The sequence below is a fragment of the Myzus persicae genome, unplaced genomic scaffold (genome assembly GCF_001856785.1).
Source record: "Myzus persicae strain clone G006 unplaced genomic scaffold, MPER_G0061.0, whole genome shotgun sequence".
In the NCBI taxonomy this organism is placed as follows: Eukaryota; Metazoa; Arthropoda; class Insecta; order Hemiptera; family Aphididae; genus Myzus; species Myzus persicae.
The window spans coordinates 224,634-239,106 of NW_019101374.1; positions in this window are offsets into that span (position 1 = coordinate 224,634).

Genomic DNA, 14,473 nt, shown 5'->3' on the forward strand with positions numbered 1-14,473 from the left:
TTATTAGTGTTAGTATTTTATTATATTTTAAGTACATAATGACATTTTAAAAACATTTAGATTAATTGTATGCTATTGCCTATTTATACTAGTACCACGACTCACGAGGCACGAACCTTATATATTTAATATTGACATCATAATATATACGGTAAGTTGGTATTGGTTTAAAAAGTAATTACAATTATATATTCAATATACATATTACATATACTATTATAAGTTTGTAATAATTAAATATTAATTATAAAATGCAGTGTTTTCGCTGAGAATTAATTTAACCTGTCGTATTACTAATACATACTTAGTACCTATAGTGTTAGTATACCTAATGGCTAATATAGGCTGAAGACTGTCTTCGCTCAGAACAGTTTTTGGTAAGCAATGATTTATCATTGAATTCAAATCAGATATTTACATTACAGTGACGATATACATTTGACTAATTTATAGTCTAATAAAAATCTCAGATTCCAATTGATCCAAATGTCCAATTAAACGCGACCACGATGGGTAAAGTCATTGTTAAGTGCATCAACTATCATTATTTTTATTGCTATTGTATTATGTGTATATTGATAGAATAAAATATTAAAGTTCGGACCACAGATATACTCATGTAGGCACGTGGGCGGAATCCAAGGAAATATACACTATATGAATAATAGTTATAGATTAAGTATTTAACATCCCTTAAAAAAATTGTACCGCATACTGTTTCTATACATTACCTAGTTAATGTCTTAATAAATAACGTGTGGAGTTTAGTGTGGCGAAATTATAAGCAATTTTTGGAAAACTTGATCACATTTATGTATAGTTAATATTTACACATTTTTAAATAAATTTGTATAGCTATAGCCGTATAGCGCAATTCCATATTTACTTCACCGTCTTACTGCATGACTAAAATACGATACCCGAGTTACAAGACAGTATAATAGACAGCATAAGACAGATTGCATTTAACCCACAGTTACCGCACTATATATTGTATTATACATTATACCTTAATAAATATGATGGTGTTATATGTATACATCACATCACATATCATATTCATATATATATATACTGTTCGAAAAACGACACGCGTTCAACACGTGTCTGAGGTTGTGTACCTGGATAATATGTAAAATATATGCTATACACTATGCATGTGTATACCGGCAATACTCAATTACGTAGGTTGAACGAAAAATATATATCATATTCTACACGATGGAAGTTGTTAACGTACAATATATATACGTGACTCATTCATGGTTTCTCCCTTCTACCGACATCACACGTCTATTGGGATATACCTACATGTAATGTTTAAACACAATAATATTATTATCTTGATAGTAATATTTACATGTGTGTATTTTTTTTTTTTTCCTTTTCAATTATTTGGATTATCGTCGTCTCGGCAGCAGTGGCGGAGTGTGCGACGGTGACGACGGTTAAGGAGAGTGGAGGAGAAGAGGGTGCCAGACGCCGCCGCCGGGAGAGACAGACAGACTCCTGTCTCCCCCCCTACCCCTCCCACCTCCCTCCTGACCATCACATACCCGACCGTGAATTTTATATAGGTCACCGACCTTGACCGATCACTTCATTATTACACACACAAACACACGTACATATATACGCACACAAAGAGACGGCAAAACGTAAACAAAACGGCGATTTATATATATTATATTGCGCGTATAGACAGAGGAAACGTGTAGTGGCGGTAGGAGGAGTGTGTATAGTAGTCGGTATGTGCAATATATACGGATGATACCACGTGCCGCCAAAAATATATAGGTATATTGAATATTATCCGATAACATATATGTATAATGTTTATATATTATAGGTACACATTTCAAATATTATTGTTTAGGTATATCATACGCATTATACAGTATACGTAAAACCATGGAATACCTACCTACTCGAATGCGTATGTAAAGTGAACTTATTTACCGCGGTGCATAGTATACAGCTATACTATACCTACTATTGTTCATTGCGTATACATAAATATTAAATATCGTTTTTACTCACTGACCAGTGCTATGACTTATTAGCTAAAGACTTTTCGACTCCATTTCTGCATTCGTAAATACATCACCGTAACACCGTGGGTTGTGACTTGTGGGTATACCTATTGAAATTTGAAATTCATATTTATAATATAATTTTATAACCTATGGTAGACGGAAGTTCCCTAAGATTTAATAATAAAAATATGATATAAATATCCTTGTTGTACATCATGTAGATTGCTGGTAGTTTTGTTCGGTATAGAATTCTAGAAAATTACAGAAAAGTTACGAAGTTTACGTCTTAAACAGTTAATAATATAACTATATACCATACTACCGTACGATTTGTGTCTAATTTCAATCTATACAAAGGTAGTGATGAGGAACTATCGATTTAACGTATATGTCTATAGGTATAATTATTATTATTATTATTATTATTCATCGTTAAACTCTAAATAAAAATTTATTGTTTATGGTATTACTACTGTTTCTATCCATACCTATTACCAAGTGTCAATTCATAGTGATTTGAAAATACATCTCATTAAAATATAAAATATTAGGTATGTCTGTCTGTCATAATAAAAATATAATTAATGTTATACCAATCTATATTCAGTGGCGTAGCGAATTTAAGCAATGTAGTAAGACTGTCGGAGTAGGTTAGGTGTCACTGAACTAACCTACCGTATAATATTTTTACGATATTTACTGTACAATTAAATTATTACTACCGTCTGCTATACTCATGCATGTTTGTATGTTTGAATAAAAAAATAAAAAATATTGCCATAGAATTTTGGGTAACTTCTTGTAAGTTGTAACTTAGAAAAACAATTTTGCCTTTGTATTTTAAATATTGTTACATTAACAACTTATGTGGGATCTTCTATTCGATTTTAAAGCTTTTGACCGAGTCTAAAATGTACTGTCAACATTAAAAATAAAATATAAAAATTTAAGGTATTTACGATTAATCGTTTTTGAATTACAACTAAATAAGAACATAGATTTTGTAAACATTTCTGTACTCCCCTAATTTTTCTTTTTAATTATTCCCAAATCCCAATAATTAAGAAAATTATCGTGCATTTTTACTTTTGACACTTTCTGATTCACTTTCCTAACAGAAAAAATATTGAATTTTAAAATCAAATATTTTTACTGCTCCAAAAGCGGTGACAAACTATAAAAAAACATGTAGCTCATCATCTAATCGCTCCACTCAGAATCTAAAATATATTATGTAACACAGTTATTATTATTGTTTTTAAAGTATTATAATTTGAATAACAAAACAAAAATATATTCTTGGGATTTCAAATATATAATTTTTTTGAGTGAGCCACTGGACTACTGGAGCTATATAAATGTATTATTGTATTCATATGTAATTTTAAATACATACATAGTTTTAGTCTTTCAAAATAATTTTACCATTAATAGAGATAGCATCGAAATAATTTTGATACATTTTAAGATTTTATTATTTTAACAAATCTAAAAACTCATATAGCTTCCTTGTTTTTGTTTAACCTAAATGCTATTTAAAGCTTTAAAAGTTAAAAGTGTACCTAGCATACCCACTGGGTACTATGCACTATCTACACGACTACAAAAAAAAGGGTTTTAATGTTTTATGTTTCCTTTTTACTCGAAGAAATTATAAGAATTGATGGTATGAATACATACAAAATTATAATTATAATATTGAATTATGGTTAATCTACGAAATTAGTGTTGTACACAAATACGCACTTTTTTTAGTTATTGACTTTTAATTTTTTTTTAAATATTATATAGGTACTAGTTAGTTTAAAGTATAGTGTTATTGACGTATAAACCTACAAACTACATGTATTTTTATTGAAAACAATGAAATATTCAAATAATATTAAGTTTTATAAGCGTCATGGTATAAAATATGGTTAACCTTAGCGTATATAATATATATTATATAAATTAAAATACATAGTACAGGTACATGAAAGGTGGTCACACTTGTCTGAACTGACCTCGCTACGGATCGGCACTGCCGAGTGCTGACACAAAACAACGACTATCCTTGTCAGTTGTCGGTCTCACATGTGTATGCTAAAAAAGTAGGTATCTATCAAATTTTGCAAAACGTACAATATTTATTGACACTCTAAAATCGTAATTATTAATTCAAGCATTATACCTAATGTATTATAATTATAACTATTAAATAACCTGTAATAAATAAGACAAGACGTGGGTTCGTTGGAATGTTGGATACCTCTACCTATTGATAATAGGTCATAAGTAGTTTTAGACATAAACTATGAATCACGATTAGAATTTTGTCAAAAAGCTGTATTTTAAACACTCAGGGGCTCATTTGGAGTCAATTCATCGTAGAGATAATATCTAATATCTTTAATTCAATTGCACGTTGTATATTGAAGCTTTGGAGCAGCAGTCAGTAGTAAAATAATAAAATTGGTGGTGTAGCAATTGCTACCCCTCTTTACCCCGTCATGCCACATAGGCTATTATATTTATTTATTTGAATGGTCCAGTCTAAGCACTGCGCCACATCATACAATTTCAAATCGTTGATTTTTTATAATTTTTCCGATTACATGGAAAAATGTACTCAACATTGGCTTTATTGATTTCGATTACAATAAACTACAGTCGGAATGTTTAAATATGTAGTAGGTAGTTACATAAACACTGTAATATAATACAATCGTTACATAAATTGGTAAAAAAAAGTAAATATGTCGTAGGCATAAATGATCCCTTATTGTGCGTAACGTCCTGTATAACCACACCTCAATACCCAGTAAAAACGAACCAGACTAATAATTTATAATTCTACATTATTTGATATAATTTGTAAGGTTCAAATCAATAATGGATAAGAGTTAGTAGTAGGTATTTTTATCGCCAAGATTATCAAGTATAGTGGTGTAAAAAGAATACAAAATGGAAAATGTAGTAAAATATAGAAAAGTTTTCGGAAATAATAATAAGTATTATGCTACAAACTAAACGTATTCTAGTACGTTCTGATTTCATATTTATTTTTGTATGATGTGATTCATTCGTTGAGCTTGATTTATAATTTATAACGATTACCTAACGAACTTTGCATATGGTTTGAAAACATAATATGTTATACTCATTACAGTATTAAAGTATAATTTAATCAATATTATTCTAAAGTTTCGAGTCTGCTGCGTTTAGGTTGGATACATTCGAGCATTTTACATGTGCGTAGCCGTACGTTACACGATTGTACAACGCAAAAAGCGAATACGTAAGGGAAACGGTTTTCAAACGAAATGTCATCGATGTCGGGGGTATAATGATAATAATCACGATGATAATAATATAAAATATAATATCAAAACGCTGTCGGTGCATTCATGGCGGCGAACGGTGGGAGCGATACGTATTATTTTATTTTATATAATAGGTACAGCTCCTAAAAGAGAACTCGACGGGCGACGGCGGCGGCGGCGTCGTCGATAACAGCAGCTGGCTCGGCCACCGGGCCTAGCTTTCCCCACCGCGCACGCGCATCGGTTGCCAACTGGTTGTCTGTTCGCTGTTCACATTGTATTCGGCTTACTCACCACTATGGCAAGCCAGTGGTTACCAAAACGCGCGCGGGCACGACAACTGGGTTGCGGCAAACCGGCCCCGTGCGCGTCCATTGTGTTGTGTTTCGAGAACAAAATATTTCGAGCCGAGTCGCGTACCCACAGCATTGCTGCGACGGCTCACATTTATATTATATTGGTAGTTGCCAGTTGGTACAACGTCGTTATTATTCGTTCGCCACGGTTTTCGTTACGAGCACAAGCAGAGGGCGCACCGGTAGTGCGGGTCGATGCGACTACATTCTACGTAGCGATGGGGTCGTTTTGATAAAAAAAACCTACCGCAAGGGCATCCCAAAATATCAACCGTTGGAAACTGGAAAGCGTGACACTCGAGTACACGGCACGGATATAATAATATTCTCAATTCTCGTGAAACTATAGAGTTTACGAGATATTACGATTGTTCTTGTTATGAAATTGCACGGAAACTCATTAGTCTGGCGTCATAGTGAAATAAAAAGTTTAATATTTGTATTAATAGTCTACTGTTCTGCGCTGTTGTGCAGGTATTAATATGTAGGTAGATTCGTTAATTTTCAACACAATCCAAACGCTAACTATATTTTTTATCGCAGTAATCAAGTGTCCAAGTCAAATTGTATTAAATATTAAATAATTTACATTTATTTTATATTCTACCTATTAATCTTGCTATTCAATATTATATCGTACCAAATAGTTTTGACACCCAAAAATAAATAAGATTACATATTTAAATGAATAGATAAGAATAGAAGCGTTTATTTCATGAATGACAGTACAGCAGAAAACATAATTGAGATTCACAAATCACGAAGTACCTACCTATGCATTGTATTATGATGTATCATAATAACATGTGCTGGTAATTGGTAAAAGAAAAAGACAAACAAGTTAAATGTCCCTTAAACAAATTAAATTATTTATTATTAACCTACCTAAATATTAGGTATATTATTGAATTTTTTCAGGGTGTCAGAATATTAGTTATTTATTATATTTATGAAATCATTTCAATATGTAGTGGTAGTCCGTCCATACGATCATACGTAATTAATAATTTCTCATTAGATAAATTATATTTTCAATAAAATATGCATTATGTATGTCATCTCTAATCACTACTCACTGTTATTCTAAAAATACATTTATTAAAACAATACACGTAAATTGTTAATTTATAATAAAGCGAAGCTGTCTAAGATTTTTATATTGCTAATTGCTATACATATTGTAGTGCAGTTATTTTTGTGAAATCAAATAATAAGCAAACAGTATCTACCTATACAATTTAATTATATTAATTATTATTAATACGTAACATTATATAGTTGATTAATCAAGTTAAAAAAAATCTAATACCATTGGAGTATTGGAGAATTAGATGGTCCAATTTGGAGCGATACTAGCAATGTTTTGTTTTTATTACTCGTTATTTTCTTAAAACTTCATCAGTTAAAAAGTCTTAGTGCTCCAAAAGTTTCATTTGGAATTCCAATCTAGTTCGTATGTTTTTATGTAACAAAAAAAACTACTCCAAAGAATATGTTGAAGAAATGAACAAATTGAAGTAAGTGTTCTACTGTTGTTTCAACCAATCTTGAGATTTTTTTTACCGATTGTCGATTTTAGAGAGTTTATTGTCATTACTTAGTATTATTTCATACGTTGAAAGATTTGAACACTTTAAAGAAGACGACCACTAATTGGTTCTTATGGCTTTTCGCTTTTGATTTATTATTTAAAACTGTATAATATTAACGAACGAGAATATTAATAATAACGAGGAAACCAACATATGTAAAATAAAAATTATACAATTTTTAATAAAAAAAAATTATTAGGATGACCAGGGTTATCAAGTAGGTAAGTAAATTTTTTTTACATTCAACTATTTTATCTTGCGCCGTTCGGTGAATGTGCGCAACACGTGTTGTCCGAAACAAAATCTGAGGTCAAAACATAAAAACGTGCAACCTTTCATTGATATACTTCACGAAATCATCATTTTATACTACTCGTATAATAATGGTACGTACACTATACAGTTGACATTTTTCGTTAACACTGCGCACCACAATGGGCACACGGCTGTATATTATCCTTATACGTTAATAGTTTAAGGTATAACTAAACATGCTTAATAAGCTTACCGTAACTAATCATTTCCTCGTGGTGTTTACAGGAGTGTGTATCTATATATTTGCGTATATACACACGCGCGCGCTTTTCGTCGTCTCCCTTCATACCTCTCTTCATTCAGTAGGTATGACATTGTCCATCCTTACACCCTGTAAAGGATCTGAGGTCGAATGCACTGTAGTATAATGTGTGACTGCCTGTGTGAGGGCCATCGGGATTATGCAAACAGGTGGCCAAGAGATAACAATATTATTATATATGGTAGTCATGCGGCATGCCGGCATACCATGTGGTTTTGTCGCCTAATATAATACAAGTACACAACAAATTTTACAAACTATATTTTATTTTATCTAGTCATCTAGATATTTATTCATATCTATATTAAGTCTGCTATGTGTCATTTTTTATAACTAGTAGTAGTATAGAAATTAAAGCTACAAAATGTGTGTTCAGTCTCATTATTGATTAGAAATGTTATCCATATAGTCGGCTGGTAGTTTGGTACATTAAAAAGATCGTTTTTTGATTTCCTCACAAAAGTTCACTAAGTTCTGTTAATTTCCTATACGTCACCAAGCGTTGATGCAAGTAAAATCTCATAAATTTATCATATTTATATATATAGGTATTAATCAAGTATATTATATACATAATGTTAGCACTTACTACTTTCTACTTTGCTATTATTTTTGGGCACAGCTGCCTGACTAACCTGCCTACTATTATACATTATAATAATTATTTACAAGTTGTAACAATAATACAAGTATGAAACACATCGTTATAGGATATCAGGATACTAGAAATAAGAAATAATGAATCAGGGAAAATCATCGTATAAATATGGTTTAAAGTTAATACAGATTAAGCTAATGTAGAGTGAATACATAATATATACAATATATGATATTATACCAATATTTAAATTTTAGGAAGTATTATTTCTAAAATATCATCAAAAATTATTAATTTGAACATACATATAGCCATATAGGTGATATATACTAGGTGGTTAACGGTTGTGTACGAATATACGAAATATTATTTAAGCTTATCTAATAGATCGCAAATTTTGGTAAAACAGTTGGCCAATAACCATTATTGTGGTTAAAAACTGAGAGCCTTATACCTTAAGCTTTGGAAAAAAGAAATATCAATAAATTAATAATTCTGTAAGGACTTGACATTTTACCAATTATATATGAATATAATAGGTTATAAAATAAACCACGGTAATGTGACACGTGGGTAGTTACTATATATAAAAGAAGAACAATATTAAATTTATATTAAGTTGATGTTTATTATAGAAAGTTTGAAAAAAGGAATTAAAATTGAAACTTCAATCAAAATATATTGAAAGACCAGAGGTCGCGCCAATGCGCGGTTGAGCGACCTGCGATATTTCGTATCCGTATTGATTTTGTCTTCAACTGTAGAATTGTTCGTTTTTCATGATTTTATTTTATTTTTCTCAACATTTAAACGTTTTATACACTATATGAAGTAGATTACATTATTATTAATATAATCTATGATCATAAAATTAATAAATGAATAGAAATTATCAAGTTTTAATATTTTTTTATTTTATTTAAACATTAAATTATTGTAGCTTAACAAAAATAGATAAAAAAAATAATGGTACAAATTACGCATATTCTTTTTAAACAAAATCAATTTAGATTATTTATTCAATTCAGAAAACAATCATCTTAACTCCTAACCCCTAAGCTACTATTTTGAAATTACAAATGTTTATCACTTTGTAATTATTTAATGGTTATTTATTGAAGTATTAAAAATTGCTATTATACAATATGATTCACTAAGCAGTAAGCATAATCATTTACTTTAACCTTTTCCTGAGGCAATAATTCTGATTCTTGGAATTTTAAAGTATGCTTTAAGATAGAATATTTTCAAATATTTATAATTTACATGCCGATCAACAAACGTTTATAATAGTGGTGATACTAATATACAATCTTATTTTTTTTTCAAATTATAACCACTGTGTTTTACTGTTTATTATCGAGCAAATGATTTTTTTGAAGTAGGCAATTTTTGGGTTATTATAGGTAAGTCGTATGTATATACCTAATTGTGTACTAAGTTGGTCACATTCTAGAAAGATAGAACAGGTATAAAATTGATGTCTATTTAAAAATATGATCTTTTTGTAGATATTTTTAGGTGGTCTTGTAAAAGATATTCTATAAAAGTATTCAAATACAAGTACAGATACTTATTTTGAAAAGTATTTAAAATACGTATTTCAGTACTCAGTAAAAAATCTATTTAAGTACAAACACAAATACTTAAAAAGCATGTTTATAGATATTCTCAAAAATTTCAACTAATGTTTATAAAATATTTTTTTTACCTTAAAAATCAATTGAACTGATTGTCAAGTTTTAAGTTCATTATATAGAGCATTTGTATCATTTGGCTGAACTTAAAAACATTTATCTGTTTTCTTTATGGTAGTCTTTGAAATTTAGATTGGGTATAAATGTATAATCCATAGTACAAAAATATATTATTATATATATTATTCTCAATTTTTATTTTTATTTGATGTGATCAAAATTAAAATAGAAAATTTATAAACTAAAAATAATTATAGGTACCTATTTATTTGGAAATTAATATTTGATCTTAAGTTCAAATAGAAACTTAGTATTCAAAATACATATTTGAGTAATTTTACTCGAATATTTTTACTCCAGTATACTTTGCAAGACTGCAGTATAGTGTCGGCTTGAAGGAGGTAAATTTTAATCATGTTATTAACACAAATATTATGGACGGGTATCCTAAAACGTTTAGGGCGGGTGGTGTAAAAATATTAAATTAGAGTAAAAGAAAAAAAGGTCAAGCCACCACTGCGTATACTTAAAAATTTCAAAACTTATAAATAATTGAATAAGAGCATCATTAAAGAATAAAAAGGACGGCGTGTTTGGTACATAATCACCTTCTACAGCCATTAACAGCGGCGAAGGAAAAAAACAATGTCTATCTACAATCGATTTTAAGTATAATAATGCGCTATTCGTAGTAAAACTATTATTTGTATAAAAAATATTCAATTGTACAAACAAAATATTAATAATTTATGTTTACAAAATATCTACATTTGGTAAAATATTTTGTTCCAAATCAAACAAATATGTAAAAAGTACTCCTAATGCAAAATTCAATAATACATTTGACACAGCAATCATCTTTATTATTTTGTCTGGTGGCTGGGAACAAATCCTTTAATATTCTTGTATTATAATATTGTGGTGGTTCCTTAAATATGTATGCATGTCAGTTATTAATTATTTCTAAAAGTATGGACTGAATTGTGAACGCCTGAATGAATACTACACAAATTACAGTAGGTATAGTTCTTGACGCCGCGCAGTTGAATATATGTCCAAAAACAATTATCTAAATGTATTTTTTCAATCTAAAAAAAAAAAACGTTTTGAGTAAACCTTCATAATTAAACGATTTCTATCAAAATGTCATATTATGTATGTATCCTTTGGTGTTTTTTTTTTTTAATTGTGATTTAAATGTCGAGAAATGTACTGATGTTTAGCAGCTGTAAATACTTACAATTTATCTATACAAATGGCCAGAGCACATATTTTTAATGCAAAGATGGAAAATCGATAAACCATAGTAAAACTGGACATTTTTCAATGGGTAACTTCTTCCTAAAGTGCCGTCAATCTCCTTTTTTCAGATATTAATGGATTTGTTAGCAAATCACTTATTTCTAATTAATGTTATGCATCTTATGGTACCTACATACCTTATTTAGGCTCAAAAGATCACGTTTAGATTCGTTAGTTCGAAAATTAAAGTGAATTGACCTTTAATCAAACTTGATGGAAAGAAGGCAAGAACATTATCAATGTTTTATGTGGTTTTTTGCGATAATTCAGTTTTTAAGTGAGATAAGAATTTTTAATTTAGCTAAAACTGGGTGAATAAAAACACTTTTTAACTTTTTTCTATTTGATCTTTATGAATGACGAATTCATAAAAATTCTACTCTTACCCAGTGCTGTATTTACTGGAGGAGGTCTATGGGGTCCGCCCGCCTAATGACTCGTGTCTCGTATACGTAAAATTTTGTGATTTTACATGGTTAAGAGAAACAGATATCATACTATACAAAGGATTTTGTAAAAAATGTTCGCCGCTTCAACTGTCAAAATTTTTAATTAATATCGTGATTTTTTTGTTATCAATTTATCATGCCAGTATCTACAGCTACTCCCAAAATATTTTCAACCTTAAAAAGGTTGAAAACTAATCTTACATCAACTACGAGTGAAGTTATTCAGGACATACTTATTATAAAAGCCATAATCAAACTATACAGTATATTTATAATTTGTTTTGTACTTAGGATAGGCTAAATTGACTGGCACTGATGTCTAATCATCGGGACATATCCCTAAATGCAATCAATAATATAATGGCTCTAAGTCCTAGGCGATTAGATATTGTTTTGTAATCTCACAATACAATTTCCTTTAATAACAATAAATAGTTAACTGTCCTTAAGTTTTTATATGTTTTTTTATAACACTTAAATATAAATTTAAAATAAAATTGTTGTAATCATGAATAACTAACTAGATGGGGACGAGGTATCTATGTCAGAAATTTATTAGTTTACTAGTAAACTGCTTACATAATTAGTTAGGCAACCATGGTTTTATTATAATTACAAAGTTTTTGATACAAAAATAAATATTTTATAAAATAGTTAAAAACTCAACAATTTTACATGGACTTATAAATTAAATATGGTGTATTTATTTAATAAAAATAAATTTTAGGTTGGGGGGGGGGCAAAGCTCCCTTCGGATCTGTGTTCTGAAAATTATATGGACCCTCCCCATGACAAATTCCTAAATACGCCACTGAACACTTTTAGCATGTATATTTAAGTTATTTTTATGTTTAGCAAATTATTGTATATATTTCAATAGCAACATCTATGGTCTTTTGGTGCACTTTTCTATTTTACCAAATGAAGGGTAAATAGAAACAATTATTGAGATTTTTCTTAGAAAAGAAGTGAACAAAATTGTCAATTAAATACTTTTTTTGAATATTTTTCCATAAATATTTCAATTACAAAAAGAAACGAGTAAAAAATGGAGGTTAATTTGCAAAAATGTTCTCCTGATTTTTGGAAAACCACATACTATGCCTTTATGTTTCCCACTTGTATAACCGGAGCGTTTAGAGTTCATCGAATTGTGTACTAACGTAGTAATGTGTATTCTTTGTAGCGAAGGTTGATTACTCTAATATTTGGTGGTGGAGACGTCGAAATACCTAGTACCAGTTTCCTGATTTTGTTTTTAATCACATCACCCAAGCTGTTATAACTTATAATATGCTCCAAACTTGCTAAAAAATTGAACTATCGTAAGAAATTCACAGAAAAACAGTTAATATGTTCTTACAATCAAGTTTCATAACAGGTTGATTTAATATATTTTTTGAACTAACGAAGCTAAACGTGATCTACTGAGAGTAAATTTGCTAAAATAATACCTGTTATTTGTTAAGTACGCACTTGTATAAGATGGAGACAACAAATGCTTACGTACCAAGCTTTCATATCCCATATAGTTGATCTATATAATATAAGATTTAATTCTCTTAACCCTTAAGTGATGTTATACAAACTTAGTTTCGCTATACCAAAATGGTCATTAATCATTGTATAGGTAATCCAACGGAAACACATACATATCGTTTGTGTTATCATTCATTCGTGTCCTTCAATCTACCTAAATATTGAACCGTTAACTCACTGCACGAGGCAGGACAATTTAGACCCTTTCCTATTTTATGAACAATATAAATTGTAACTTACCTAGTTACCTACCTTTTAAGTTTGTAAGTTTATGTTTTCTCTTATGCAAAATGTATTTACCAAATGCACTAGATAGATATATATTGTTACCGAGCTTTCCGGCTCCTGTCTCTTACATTAATGAAATAAAATAAAAAACATAAAATTGATGCTACTGTTTCACTCTTCACTACTTACATGTATAGTTAGGTTTTGTGGTTTTAGGTCTACGAGAGCCTCGTCTGACGATTATGGTACTGCTTTATAAACTATAACCAATAAGTTTATAATCCATATTAAATATGTAAAAATAAATTTGTGAAGTATATTATTGATATCGCATTTTAATTCGTCTAGATAAAAAATAATGTTATCTCCTATTTATTCAAAAATATAAATCATAATTAAAAAGTAAGTAGGTACCCATAAGGCCATAACTTTTAGCAAAAAATGTTATATTAAAGGAGTTAAGAGGATGTCTTATCCGCATATAGGTATTGTCTCTATCTTACGAAACTATATATAAAGGTACACCTACCTATTACCTATGTCCTATAACATAACAAATTTTATTTTGTTCATTGTTGGATTTAATATTTGAGTGACTGACCTAGTATGTACTACGTATACATTTTAATGCTAACAATATTATCTGTGACCTGTGTTTGTATATTATGTTAGTTTCTTAGAATATTTATATTATAAAATCGTAATATTTATACACCTACTCATATTTTGCTTAAAACTCAAAATATGGTAAAAAACCAACACGCAAAGTTTTATAAAGATATTTATTTTTACTTTTA